Genomic DNA, 12,088 nt, shown 5'->3' on the forward strand with positions numbered 1-12,088 from the left:
TCCAGTCGAATTCATAATTAGCTACAATTTATTCAAATTTGGCCTTTACTGGATTTAATAAACTACAGTGTTCCCTACTGCCCTTTAACAAGACTGCATGGCAAAAAGAAGTAATGGAGTTAGTGAGGGACATCGTGAAAATAGTACTAGACAAGCTCATAAACTCATCTGTACATCATGATACAGCTATTTTTTTCCCAACGCCTGATTTTGCTCAATTAGAGAAGAACTGGGGGATGTGCTGAATGTTACTGGAAAGCCATTGTCAAATACTGTAAAATAAGATATGACGTTTGGCTCACTAATACAGTTTGCATCCCAAAATCAAATGATAGGGAAGCAAGGGTTTCAGCAGGGTCAACTGCTACACCTGAGTTGGCAGAGAAGTGCTAGGACAGCAGTCACTGCTTCTTAAGCTCTGGTTCTGCTAAGTGGCATGGCCACCTGCCCATCACTGCCTGCCAAATGTATGCCGCTACTAATTATAACTAGTTCAAATACGAATGAGTAGAGAAGCAGGGAACCCATTATTACAGGGAAATACTGCAAAGTGCGGCCTTATTTTACCTACATGAAAGACAGATTTTTGTCACTTGACAGCAGTGCGAGCAGAATCCCACTAATTTCCATGTAGCAAATCCAGTGACTCTCAGCAACAAAACTCCTCTGGCTCCTGCTCTTTCTCTCAGAATAGATTTATTAGTTAGGTGCTACCATGAAGTTTCCTATTCCTTGCTTTTTATCAGCTGTATAATTTAGGTTCAATATCCTTAATATTGGGTGGCCTTGTTCTGTTTTACCCAGTAACTTGCTGAATTCTGTAATAAATGAGTAACTCTTTGGACTCTGAGTTTTATGGATCTAAATCTTCCACCTAGGTGCCAGCCACTAAAACACTTGCCAGTGTTTCCAAGTATTCAATTTCTCCTCGTCTGTAGCTTCTGCAGTTTGAGTCTCATTTGAGGATGACAATGCCAGTCTCCTGTCTAGCTAGGGACAGAGAAGGAAGACACTCAATGTGCTGGGTGCACATTGTCAATACATCTTTTTGTTTGCTTTTCTACAAATAAGGAATGATTTCTACAAGGCTCATTTCCTCCATCAGACTCAAAACTATGGAACAGCCCTTACGACCTTGCAATTGTGTCTCGCGGGCAAGACACAATCGAGACGGGGACAAAGGACTCCTCAAAGAAATGTTTCCAGGGCGATACCACGCTCTACAGTCCTGCAGTACAGTAATCATCCATTCTGCTGACTCTGAGCACAGAAACAGAGCATTCCCACCAATTGTTAGCAACAGTACAGACATACGGTGTTGAGACACTTGGTGTCACTGCCACCTTTTTTCTCCTTGTCCTCAGCATCTGACTTGATATGACCATCAGGAGCTGTCACCACCTGTCATAACAGGACCTGCATTTAGCTGATCCCCCCCCCCACCTCTCACAACGTCTTAGAACTACTTCAGCCCTTAAAGGAAGTCTGCACAAGCCCAGGATGCAAACCCAAGATGTATGTATTGGGTTTGCTTGGCAAGGTTTTGGTAGCAGGGGGGGTTGAGGGATGGCTTCTGTGAGAAGCTGCTAGAAGCTTCCCCTATGTCTGATAAAGCCAATGTCAACCGGCTCCAAGACAGACCTGCCACTGGCAGCGCTTCTGGCATAACATATTTAAGAAGGGGAAAAAAAAACCACCTGAGCAATTGCAGCCAGGAGAGAGGAGTAGGAATATGTGAGAGAAACAACCCTGCAGACCCCAAGGTCAGTGAAGAAGGAGGGGGAGGAGGTGCTCCAGGCACTGGAGCAGAGATTCCCCTGCAGCCCGTGGGGAAGACCATGGTGAGGCAGGCTGACCCCCTGCAGCCCAGGGAGGTCCACAGTGGAGCAGATATCCACCTGCAGCCCGTGGAAGACCCCACACCGGAGCAGGTGGATGCCCAAAGGAGGCTGTGACCCTGTGGGAAGCCCACACTGGAGCAGGCTCCTGCAGGACCTGTGGATCCATGGAGAGAGGAGCCCACGCTGGAGCAGGTTTGCTGGCAGGACTTGTGACCCTGTGGGGGACCCACGCTGGAGCAGTCTGTGCCTGAAGGACTGCACCCCGTGGAAGGGATCCATGCTGGAGCAGTTTGTGAAGAACTGCAGCCTGTGGGAAGGACTCACATTGGAAAAGTTCATGGAGGACTGTCTCCTTTGGGAGGGACCCCATGCTGGAGCAGTGGAAAAGGGTAAGCAGTCCTCCCCCTGAGGAGGAAGGAGCAGCAGAGACAATGTGAGATGAACTGACTGCAACTCCCATTCCCCGTCCCCCTGTGCTGCTGTGGGGGAGGAGGTAGAAAAATCGGGAGTGGAGTTGTGCCTAGGAAGAAGAGACATGTAAGAGGAAGGTGTTTTAAGATTTGGGTTTATTTCTCATTATCCTACTCTGACTTGATTGGTAATAAATTAAATGAATTTCCCCAAGTCAAGTCTGTTTTGCCCGTGACGGTAATTGGTGAGTAATCGCTCCCTGTCCTCATCTCAACCCATGAGCCTTTCATTATATTTTTCTCTCCCCTGTGCAGCTGAGGAGGGGGAGTGATGGAGTGGCTTTGGCGGGCACCTGGCATCCAGCCAGCATCAATCCACCACAGTGTACAGCTTCTTTTCTTCCCTAGAACCCTGCCTGTGCAACAAGCTCCAGGCATACACACCAATGCTGATCAATACCCATCAATGAAATGGGCCATTTCATTAGCAGCTGAGCTCTGGAGGCAGCCTCTCTCACTGTCAGCTGGCTGGATGCCACCACGAGCTGCTCTCAGTTTCATCCCCTGTAACTTGACGCATCATTGGCAGACAAAGATGAAAAAGGCAGGTAGATTGTGTTCATTCCATCATTGATTTTACTGTATAAAAAAAAAGCCAACTTGGGAAATAAAATATTTCCTCAATTTTTCCTTTTAATATGTGAAATTCAAGTTGAAAGCTAGAAGGTTTCCTAGCATACAAAGCCATATAACTCACAATGAAGATGACAAGCACTGTTGACAATAGGACTCTGGCAACTTTCAGTATCACTGCATTGGCTTTGGACCTGACACTGACTCAGCCCATACTGTGGCTGAAGCTATAGTCAGTAAAACCAGGAGCTGAACACACTATGCTTCTCTGGTTCCATCTTTCTAAGTACCAGGTTCAGGAGCCAAAGCTATAACTCATTTAAGGTCTACTGCTGACCTGTCATTTAGACAACTACCCCAAGCAAAGTATATCAGATAATGAAAAATTGCAGGGGGAAGCAGTGATTTATAGAACTAAGTTAATGTGCAAAAACGAAGCTGAGCAATTAAACTTTAAAGAGGCTGCCATTGATCAGAATCAATCATAGAACCATAGAATGAATCATAGAATGGTTTGGGTTGGAATGGACCTTAAAGATCATCCGGTTCCAACCCCCCTGCCATGGGCAGGGACACCTTCCACTAGACCATGTTGCTCGAAGCCCCATCCAAGCTGGCCTTGAACACTTCCAGGGATGGGGCATCCACGGCCTCTCTGGGCAACCTGTTCCAGTGCCTCACCACTCTCACAGTGAAGAACTTCTTCCTTACATCTAATCTAAATCTACCCTCTTTCAGTTTAAAGCCATTACCCCTTCTCCTATCACTACATGCCCTTGTAAAAAGTCCCTCCAGCTTCCTTGTAGACCCCCTTTAGGTACTGGAAGGCTGCTATAAGGTCTTGCTGGAGCCTTCTCTTCTCCAGGCTGAACAACCCCAACTCTCTCAGCCTGTCTTCATAGGAGAGCTGCTCCAGCCCTCTGATCATGTTTGCAGCCCTCCTCTGGACTCCAAGTGGGGTCTCACGAGAGCAGAGTAGAGGGGGAGAATCACCTCCCTCAACCTGCTGGCCACACTTCTTTTGATGCAGCCCAGAATGCGACTGGCTTTCTGGGCTGCAAACGCACATTGCTGGGTCATGTTGAGCTTCTTGTCAACCAACACCCCCAAGACCTTCTATGCAGGGCTGCTCTCAATCCACTCATCACCCAGCCTGTATTTGTGCTTGGGATTGCCCCCAACCCATATGCAGGACCTTGCACTTGGCCTTGCTGAACTTCACGAGGTTCACACGGGCCCACCTCTCAAGGTTCCTCTGGATGGCATCCCTTCCCTCCAGTGTGTCGACTGCACCACGCAGCTTGATGTTGTTGGCAAACTTGCTGAAGGCACACTCAATCCCACTGTCCATGTCACTGACAAAGATATTAAACAATACCCAATGTCCCGATACCGACCCCTGAGGAATGCCACTCACCACTGGTCTCCACTTGGACATCGAGCCGTTGACCGCAACTCCTTGAGTGCGAGCATCCAGCCAATCCCTTATCCACTAAGTGGTTCATCTGTCAAATCCATGTCTCTCCAATTTAGAGACAAGGATGTTGTGCAGGACAGCATCAAATGCTTTAGACAAGTCCAGGTAGATGACGTCAGTTGCTCTTCCCTTATCCGCCAACACTGTAACCCCGTGGTAGAAGGCCATCAGATTTGTCAGGCACGATTTTGCCCTTAGTGGCAGTCAGAAGAGTGAACAAACACCTTTTCATATCAGGCTAATTGGAGGTGACAAAGAAGAGAAACCTGCTTTGAAAAGGACTCCTGCAACAGGTCACCCTTGACAGCCACAAGAGAAAGCCTACAAAGGCATCAGCACAGCACTTTGCTGCATGGCAAGGGCATTCTAAGGAAAGCTCAGCCACACAAACCTCCTGGCTCCAAAGACTCCTCAATCTCTGCAGACCCCCAGAATCCGCACCCAGTTATGTGCTTGTTGCTAGTTCAGTACTATCCTGGAGTCGGGAAGCCTGAGGTCTGTGTGACGATTACTGTTAGCAAACACCCATTTCAGTGGACTGCTGGGTATTTTACTTTTCTGCAGAAGAAAAATCACATCCTTCCATACTTGAAAACAGAATAAGGAAGAGAATATACAATTGTATAACAATAACTAAGGGTACAAATGAAACTGGACTGGTGCACGGCTGATGCTGAGGATAGTTAGAAAAACTGGCAGAGAAGATATCAGGAAAAAGGTAGCAAAAAAGAAATAAAGAAGGGAAAGGATGAAAGACCTGCAGGATAACCAGGTAAGGACATAGCAAAACAGAAATTCTGGGGACAGGATATGAGAAAATAGTATGTGCAAAGGGAAAAGGAAAATGAGAATGGAAATAGAAAGGAGACAAAAAAAAAAATGAAATAAAAAACCAAAAGCGCAGATATTTGGGCCAGAATAAAAAGGTACATTGAACTGTGTGTCAGCATCCTTACACTGCACCCACCTTTGAGGTACCTCAAACAGTAAGAGTTTCAGCCTGGATGCCTTTGCATCTCATTTGCACTGTTTTGTTGCATTTGTTAAGACAAAGCTAATCCTCTCTGTATTGTTCCCATTTGAAATTAGAAGCAACTTTTTAAAATGTTGAACAATACCGTAGAAGAGAGATAAGCGTTTTATCTGCCATACTCAGCTGCAAGCTTCACCAAACAACAACCACATTTCACTGTTACGGCAGCTCAAGTAAATCTAAAAGCTAAACTGAAATCTCAGAAACCAAAAACCTATCACAGTACCAGAGAACATGAAAACATACGAATATCAGAAGCGAGTTGGAGCTTTTCCAATCTGCTGCAGACTGCTGACTCTTCCAGACTGTTAACACAGAGTGGTTCTGCAACAACAGGTTTTCACCTGTGATTCATTTTAAACAATAGATCTGATCCTGAGTAAGTGTTACTTATCTAGTTGTTGCTGAATGTTCCTAACACAGTGCGTTAGGGAGAGTTTAAAAAAAAAAAAACAAACAAAAAACACTTCAATAAAGAAAAGATACATTTTGAAGTGAATCCTCTGATTGCCTCTGCTTACGGCACTTTGATTTGCATCAGAGCGCGACACAATCTGCCTAGACTGGATTCTTCTCTGCTGAAATTAAAACCTTAAAATGTTACCCAACAAACCCAGTCTGAAGTAACCTCTTCTCTTCACAAAGCACACCGTGCATGGACATGTGGATGTAGGCTAGACTATAGACTAATTTAGATCAGAAGGTACCTCTAGAGGTCATCTGCTCCAGATGCCAGCAGCACCAGCTTAGGTTGCTCAGGCCTTTGTTCAGCTAAGCTCCACAACCTCTCTGGCCAATCTGTTCCAGTGTTTAAATATCCTAATTCCGAAACCTTTTTCCATGATAATTGATTGGATATTCCTTTGTTGCAACTTATGACTGCTGCCTCTCATCCTGTTACCATGCCACTCTAAGACAACTCTGTTCCCACCTTCTCCATACCTTCCCCTTAGATAGCTAAAGAGAGCAGAAAGATCCCCTTCAGCCTTCCTTCCTTAAGCCTGAATTTTTTATGTGCACCTATGTTACAGTATCCACTCTGAGTCTGTTACACTATGTTAACATTTTCATTTTTCTTGTCAAAAGCATTTTGTAATCAGCAGACCCTCAGTATCGACTGCCACTTGTACGGATCTGCTCCTGCCACACAAAGCTACTTGCTGATGCAGACACAGCCATACCCCGCCAGTTTGCATACAGTGAGCACAAGGACAGCATGCCCAGGAGCACCACAGTGCACTTAAACAGGTATTTTTTTTGGCTCAGCTATAAGCCATAAGAAGCTTAATTACATTAGCCCAAATAAGTCATTCAGCAAAACCTTTCCAGCAGACAGCCAACAAACACACCCTTGAATACAAACTCATCCCTTCAGTATTGGTTCTGGATAGGAATTAAGGAGAATTAAAAATATTTCAGCTCTTACAAATGTCAGTCTGAAATGGCAGTTGTCTAGATAGCCGGTGGGATTTTGCCACTGTCACAGTTTCATGGTCATTCTCAACCTCAACACTAATACAAAGCTAATGTGATACAGTTCTAAGTCATCGCTACTTTTTTTTTTTATGTTTAATATCTCAGTTGCTTCCAGCAGCAACTAATCATTTATTAATTCCACCACAGAAGATGCTGTAAGGGATTTACAGGAATTAATAGAAGCTAATCTGCTTTCTGCCCTGAACTGTCACTCCTGCACATGAACTAATGAAGCAGGGACTGTCCCCAAGCTCCAGAGCTGCAAATGTGAAGCTGAGTTCTGTGCTACCTTTTCCCTGGTACTTGGAAAAGGTATTGGCTTTTTGCAAGACGGTAATATAAAACAATTCTTTTCCCTTTTTTTAAAGCAACCGAGAGAAGAACAACTGCATCCATCAACTCTCCACCCATCACCTTCCTGTCATCTTTCAATTTATTTGTCACTCTTTGTGGGAGGAAAGGTGTGTAAATGCAGCTCACAATTATGAACCCTGGTGACTATTTATAACTGCAATCCACTCCCTTGCTAATCCTTTACAATGCCTGTTCTGGATTTATTTACCTTTGCAAGAGATTTACAGAATTGGCTGCATTTGCAAGGCATTCTTTACTCTGTACTGATAAATATCATGAGCAGAGAGATATATGGGGAAAAACTCCTGTAAATCAGAAAGTCGGAATCAGCTCAACTTCACGTTTTAGGTATGCAGACAACATACATCCCACCATTCATCAGATACTGCATTACTTAGATATACTCATGATTAGTAAGACAGGAAAGAGTAAAAGGAAGCCCTCCTTGCTCTGCTTGACCCGGCCTGTCATCCAAGAGACATATCCTTGCTAACATACCCGAATGCTTCTCCATTGACACTATCCCAGAGTTTCCAAAGAGCTAGACAATGCACTTGATGGGGTGCGCCAAGTGAATTGATCCCCCTTCCAAATCACAAACCAATTTTTCTTGAAGGTAGCTGCAGAGCAGTTAGGCTCATTTTAATGGAGAGCAGCTGGAAATGCTGGCATGTATAATTAGTAAAAGAATGCCACAAATATTTAGATAACAAAAACTACAAACAACCTCTGTGATGACAAAGGTAAGAGTGATAAGCAGCCATGATTTAAAACAAACTAATTATGTCCAATAAATCTATTCTCTTTCTGGATAAAGAACATAGGAAATTTACTAAATCTAGTCATGAGCAAAACATAGTGGAATGGAGTGCAGCTGCAGAAATGTCAAACTATCCTCACAAGGTTATACATGACATTCTGGGAGAAATGCAAACAACAGAAACTTGGAAGAAGAATTCCTACGTGTCCTTAAAGAACTATAATTAGTTATTGCAGGTCAAAACTATCCCAAATAGCAGGATGGTGATGAGAGCAAAAGGAAAAAAAGGAAAGCAGATTTTGCCTCTTATTTCTTTTACTTAATGGCAAAGTTTAAATGACAGGCACCCCAAAATTCAGATGCTAATACAGTATTCTAGAGCAATCCTAATGTGGTAATGATCATATTGGTATGCAAAGCTGTACAACTGATTTTTGCTTCTTCTTTTAAGTTATGGAATGAAGTCTTGTTCTTCAATGCAAATTCTACTTCACCTTCAATTCAATTTCATCTATGCATTTTAATTTGAATGGCCAGGACAAAAAATACCAATTTTTTACGTAGTAACTTTTAAAAATCATCTAACACTAACTGTTGCCTGCTTTAAAAGTAAAAAAAAAAAAACCACCAACCAAAAAAAACCACAACAAAAAAACCAACAAACCAACCACAGAATATTATTTTTGCTATGAGCTTCCTGTCTTTTTTTTTTGCAGCAACACAGACTGGATTGCAAATATGAAGATACAGTGAAAGCATGGCCTCAGTGAATGATTTCCACATACACACTCTTGTATACAGTCGCTTTCTTAACATACATTTAGCATAATGACAAAAACGTGTTTTCCCATCCCCTAGCAAGGATAGACAGAACCTGAAGTTCATACCACAACTAGTGGGGAGCAGTTTCAATGCCTTAAGGTTGACTGTCTACATGCTTGACAGCTGTGCCACAGGTAAACAGAAACTATTTAAAAAGAAACAAACCCTTTGTAATTATGGGTTAATTGATGTTAAACTCATATTCTGAAAAGAACTACTGTATGCTTGCAGGTCTAGGGGGAAAAAAGCCCCAACCAAACAAACCTGCTGCATTACCATGGGCATCTATTTGTGGTATAGCTAGAGGACTTCTTCAATATTGCTCCTAAAGTCAGAATATAACTTTGTTTTACAAGAAAAATGTACTTGTCCTCTGCCTGAAGCGACAAAGATGACTATTTCTAATGAAATATATTTTAAAATATATGGGGTTTAGCAGAAAGAACTCACTCAAGAGTCCCCACAAATTCCCACTTACCTGTCCCTCACTCCCATCTAACACTGTTGAGCTATTTTTTACTAGCCATAATCCAGGCTGTCTAAGACATATCAGTTCTTTGCGGCCTTCAGTTTTACGGGGTATCAAACACTTTGTTAGGATAAAAAGCTCCATGCCACATCTCCAGCAAACTTTTTTCCCCTCCTTTTTCAAGGGAAAAATGCCATGCTACTAGAACTAGATTAGAAGAAACCAGAGCTCAATTGCCAGACAAGCAGTTTACATTTATGATCTGGAGGCCAAACAATGTCTGTGCTTCACTTGAAATATAATAAAGAATGTAGAGGCTGTCTGCTCAGTAGCATTGACCAGGAATATGCTATTGTGTAGTAACTCTGGCACTTTAAATTGAGAACTTCTTAGTTTGGAATTTGGTCATTACTTTTCTACACAGGTGAGCTGGAAGAACAACTGAAATTAAAAACATTGCAACAGAACGATTATTTTACGAAACAGGAATTGGTAGCATGACAAATGAAGAGATGAAGCCAGAAAACTAATTACTGTCATAAAGGAAAAAGATGAAATTCTAGAGTAAGCCCATAACATTTCAGATAAATTATGTGGAAACAGCAAGAAGCACAGTGAATTCACCATTGGCCACTACTCCCTGTGAGACTTAGAGAGTACCGATAAGGCAGGAGGTTAGAGCTACCAGAAAGAAACCAAACACAAAAATTACAAAATATAAAAAGCAATGCCAGCACATCAAATTAAAGCAGTTACATGTAAGAAGGTTTCCTCAGGACATCTCATAAAAGACATTTTGCATTTTAACTAACTCCTTTTCTCTGTTTGAAAACTTGAACATTAAGAAATTTGTCAGACTGTTCAAGGCAAACTTCTACCTGACTTGAGCACACAGGTAATCTCAGACACCTGATCAACTCTTAAAGCTGCTGTGTATAAATTAGCGTGTGATAGTTACCTCGTGAGTTTTCCCTCAGTTTATGGTAAGTAAAAGGAAAAACGGCAGAGCCATTTTAGTTTAAGGTTTTGTGTATTTATAAACACATGCATCTATTTGGATCAGTTACATCAGTGCTGATATTCAATGCCTATCTAATGTTCTGCTTTTACCTAAACAAAACTGTAGCTTAATATTGGTCTAATGAAAAGGTATGTTTTCAGCTCATTTTAATCAAGCAAATGCAGTAATGACCATGTCAGCACTCCTACTCTAGCTCAGTAGAACTGATGCCAACAATGGCATAAACAAACCTGTTTCTACTCTGCTCAGGGTAAACTGAAATAGTCAGCCTCTCTTTACAACAGCTCTGGGACCATGATTAAAGCTTCTTCAAAACCAAGTACCTGGACTACACTCATAAAATAAACATGGTTTATCTTCATTACCTGAAATTAGCCTATGGTAAAATGATGCCAGGCAAGCATTTTACCCTTCTCCTTTAGTCAACAGGAAGACAGTTGTCTTCAAACCAATTCTGTGTAAGTAGAGACTTCAATGAATTTGAAATGGTAACTTTGAACTTGAAATTACCCCATTGTAACTGGAGTCGGACTGAGATTTTAATGAAATATAAATACTGCATTTCTGCAGCATCACTAGGTTATCTAACCTGAGCATGTGGATATACTGAGAAGCAGCCAGTAAGAATTATGAGAGACCTGGAGACAACATAAAAGAAAGACTGATGGAAAGACACGTGGTAAAAATAATGGAGGGATGCAGTCAAATCTGTAAAAGGCCACCTGAAAACAGAAGGAAATAATCTGTCCCATCATCCTGTAGTGGCCAGGGAAGAAGAAGGGTTCCTTGTGTCAGCAAAGCTCAGGTTGCCTGACAGGGTTGCTAGAAAGGGTGGGCTGCAGCAACCTGAAGAGCAGTCTGGAAGCCCAGCGCTGGAGGGCTGCGGGAGTACTTTGTACAAGTACCTGTTCCAAGTTACATAGATATAGGATGCGTATGCTGCCTTGGGGCAGCAGGTAGCAACAAGATCTGCTTCAAGGTCCTGCCTGGGCCTACTTAGCCAACTCCACCTGTGACACAGAGAAGGCACACACAGTTACAACCATCTACTCAATGCATGTTTTCAATTACATTTTCCAGTGCATGATGGAGTGTCTGCACTCAATTCAGGTGTCCCTCTTCGCCTGACACGTTCATGTATAACAAGTATGAAAAATAACACGTTCAATCTGCAGAGTCACAGACTGATAAATCCTATATACTTACCCAGCAAATGCGTGAAATGATCCTATTGGTTCACTGTTTTCCAGAGATTTTCAATGATTAGGGCAGCATAGTTTCACACAGGAAAAATTGTCGTAATTATTGCAACAAGACAATGAATGAAGGAAACCCAATTACCATGCTTCACGTGTATAGGCTTCCAGTAGCCTTTTAGTCAGGGGATTCACAAGAAAGTACTGAAGAACACCAAGTAGTCCAGTAGAAAAACAAAATATTTTGCAAATGGAAAGAACTGCCCAGAGACAGAATGCAAAGAGGGAAGATCAATCCCTTTCTTGAAAACTAGCAAGTTGGGGGGGCTTGAAGATTTCACACTGGTGAAATAAAACAAACTGGAAATTCAGTGAGGAGTGAGACAGATAATTACAAGTGCTGTGAAGTTACCAGCTTCTTCATAGAACCAACAAAGGACTAATCAAGATCTGGTATTCCTTACACAGGAGGGAAACCTACTCAGTTCCCTACAGAAGTAGAGTGAATGATGAAAGTAATGCAAAGCACTAATGCCATCTTCAACCAATTCAGTGTTCAACAGAGTTAAAAATTTGAGTATGCTGTTTGCAGTTCA

At 42.5% G+C, this 12,088-nt stretch overlaps 1 long non-coding RNA gene across 1 annotated transcript in view; it reads right to left on the reverse strand.

Moving 5' to 3' along the window:
- Positions 1–12,088, reverse strand: part of LOC128150161 (uncharacterized) — a 53,899-nt gene that overhangs the window by 41,371 nt on the left and 440 nt on the right. The window lies entirely within an intron of this gene.

The sequence above is a fragment of the Harpia harpyja genome, chromosome 13, assembly GCF_026419915.1.
Source record: "Harpia harpyja isolate bHarHar1 chromosome 13, bHarHar1 primary haplotype, whole genome shotgun sequence".
In the NCBI taxonomy this organism is placed as follows: Eukaryota; Metazoa; Chordata; class Aves; order Accipitriformes; family Accipitridae; genus Harpia; species Harpia harpyja.